The sequence below is a fragment of the Microtus oregoni genome, unplaced genomic scaffold (assembly GCF_018167655.1).
Source record: "Microtus oregoni isolate MIOR12 unplaced genomic scaffold, Mior012 000008F_ref0000371, whole genome shotgun sequence".
NCBI classification, from domain to species: Eukaryota; Metazoa; Chordata; class Mammalia; order Rodentia; family Cricetidae; genus Microtus; species Microtus oregoni.
In genome coordinates this window covers 25,630,424-25,633,459 of record NW_024543067.1, presented here as the reverse complement: position 1 = coordinate 25,633,459, position 3,036 = coordinate 25,630,424, and positions in this window count along the sequence as shown.

The following is a 3,036-nucleotide window of genomic DNA, read 5'->3' as shown; positions in this document are numbered from 1 at the left end:
GTAGCACTTGGTGTGGGCCTGCAGTGAAGCTGTCCCATCATGGCAGGAACGCATGGGAGAGAAAACCGCTGGCATCATGAGTCAGGAAGCAGAGGGGGTGAGACCAGGTCTTACAAACCGTAGCTAGAGAAGTGTCCATCTAATGTGCAAGGCAGGGATATGCCTTGATCTAAATCAGCAGTAAAAAGCACCGGACTGTGACTCCCGTTCCTCTCTCAAGGGGGTCAGAGTCCATGCAGAGGGAAAATGTGAATAAACCGCGCCCTGGCACATTCTAATGTGCCTTGTGGAAAGCTGGGAAGTTGCCTCGGACACTCAGGGCCCTCAGCCAAGGTATACCTTAAGGTTTCAGGCAAGGCTCATTAAAGAGACTGGGTATTTTAAGAGGAATTCCCAGCAGTGTGGTGACCTCAGCATGAGCGGAAGGAGGAAAAGAGGCCGAAAATCAGCACCAAAGAATAAAGGCTGGAGTGTCAGAGTAAATAACTGAGGAGCAGAGCCCAGGGAAAGGATAGGGTATCAGGTACTGTGGTATGGCCGCATGTTTCTCAGGCAGTTCTCGAAGAACCAAATGACTCACGGGCAAAGACGTTACCTGTGTACGGTGCCAACGCTGAGGGCAGAGTGGGAGCAGGCTCTTGGCCCCATTGTGCGTTCCTCACTGCTTAGTTTTGCCTTGCTCGTCGCCGAACCCCACGCCTCCCATGCTTCTTCCCACACTGCGTCCATCTGGAGCTCCCTTTCTGTTCACCAGAAACAGCAGGTTTCAGTGCAGAGCCGAGAGCCAAGGAGTGCACAGAGCAAAACACTGCTCTTCCTTTAGCGTCCTGTGAAGGCATCTGCCACGTGCGTCTGTTCTGAGCATAAAGGAACTCACATGATCTCAGGGGTTCCTAGAGTGTTGGACCTAGGTCCCACTGCCACCTGTCTCTTTTTAGCTCTGATAGCTTAAGTTTATTTAGCTTGAAAATGGAGAAAGAGTAACACTCATCTCACAGCCTGCTCAACAGTGTCTGCCACACAATGAATGCTCTATAAAAAGGACCATTTAATAAAACTCAATGACAATTATCACACGCTGTGGGTGGAAATGTACAATAGTATAATTACAATCACTTTGAGAGTGGTTTAGTGGTACATAAGAAAACTCAACCCATGCATAGATTATAACCCAAGAATTCCATTCTTAGGTATGTTCCCAGATAAATATTCTTTCAGATGCATAAGTGAATGGACAGCAAACTCATACATAGAAATGTGTCCAAAAGCTAAGCTCAGGCTAATGTTATTTATCACTGCATTAGTGCCTTGAGATATTCCAAGAATAGGCAAGTTGCTATGTCATATGAACATATGACGTTCCCGACTATGAACAAAGTGAGAGGGATTTCCATGGTCTGTGTTCTCTTGAGAATTTCTCATTGACTCCTATTCTTCTGTCTTTTGATTTCTCCTTCAACTCTTGCCGAAACAATGGCATTGTACAAGAGAAGTTTAATTTATCCTCAAACACGTTAAATGACAATTGGATTAAAGGAAGGAATGGTAGATTGAGATCAGATTACAACGAAGACGTGTGCACTTGAAAAGCAGCTAATTTGTCCCTAAAAGTCATTTGCTAGTTTTAAACTAGAATTTATTTCCCACAAGATTTCCAGTTCTGCTCCCATTTCAATTCTGAGAGTCTAGGTAATGAGAACAGAGCTGGGATTATGCAATTTGGGGGACAAAAAGATCCTTTGATCGGACCACAGTATCAAGTCACATTGAATGTTTAGTCATGCTAACGATGTGCTTGGCAGGCGTGAAACAGCCTGAGGGTGCTGAATCTTCCTTTGTTCAGGCCTGTTGGGGGAAGTGCAGAGTGCCCTTTCCCTTAGCCTCTCCTTGTTCTTGGACTGGTACTTAGAAACTATGCCTCACTGGGCAGTACTGTAAGTTTCTCTCCAATAATACTTCACTGGGTATTTCAGCTGTGAACACAGACCCTTTGATACCATTATAGAAAATGATGGAAACAGAAATAAGGACAAAACATGGACGTGTCTAAATGAAAACACCCTGGAGACCATCTAAGAGCTCATAAACATGTATTCAGAATGCTAAATAAAACTCTGAATATTTGGTTTAGCATCCACTTCGTGACATAGAGGGCTACACTGTCCTTGGTGCTTCCCCAGCTAACGCGGGACTGCCATTTTGGATAAGGTTAAGTGGAAGCTCACCTGTGCCAACCACAGAACATTTCAAGGGAGCCACTAGGGAAGCACCCCCAGGAGAATCTAGGCATCTTTCCTTTCTGGCACTTTGAGGGCTTTGCCAGTCTTCACAGAGGTCACCAGAGACTGGATGGCAATTTTCCACTTAGTTTCCCTGGGTTTTCAGAGCTTGGATCCTGATTCCATGGATACAATCTAGGAAGGTACAGGTTCCTCCTTGAAAATATATGGATGCTCACATATAGTGTAGTCGACTGTATGTACTTAAAATATAGAATGTGATGAAGATGATGTGTAGGTAGCAGAATGGTATAACTTCAGAGGATAAAGACACGCATACTCAATATAGAGGCAACTGTTTCTCACTGTATTTTATCTCTGTTTGGCAAGTCTGTGGGTAAGAAGCCCTCAGATACGGGAATATCACTGTATGTGTTGTAAGTTACTTCTTGCCTCTAATAGGGTAAGGGCCATAAGTAATGAAACAAAGACTCTCAATCTTTAGAGTTATAGCTGAGAGCCAGGACACCTCAGATCCAACAAAGGAACAATGACAATTTGATAGAAATTTTTAGGGGCTGGCCACAGTCAGTATATTTTTTAGTTTTTGATTTAATCTGAAATTTAAAGAAGAAAAATTCTAGGTTACCAATTCATGTACTGCTGTTACATGTCACCAGATCTTGTGAGATCTCAAGGGAAATCCAAATTCTCCACAGTATCTCAGAACAAAATTAGCTAATTATCTTATGAATGACAACAAGTAAACCTTTCAGAGTATGAGGAACTGCTCTCAGAACTTTGTATAATCTGAGTC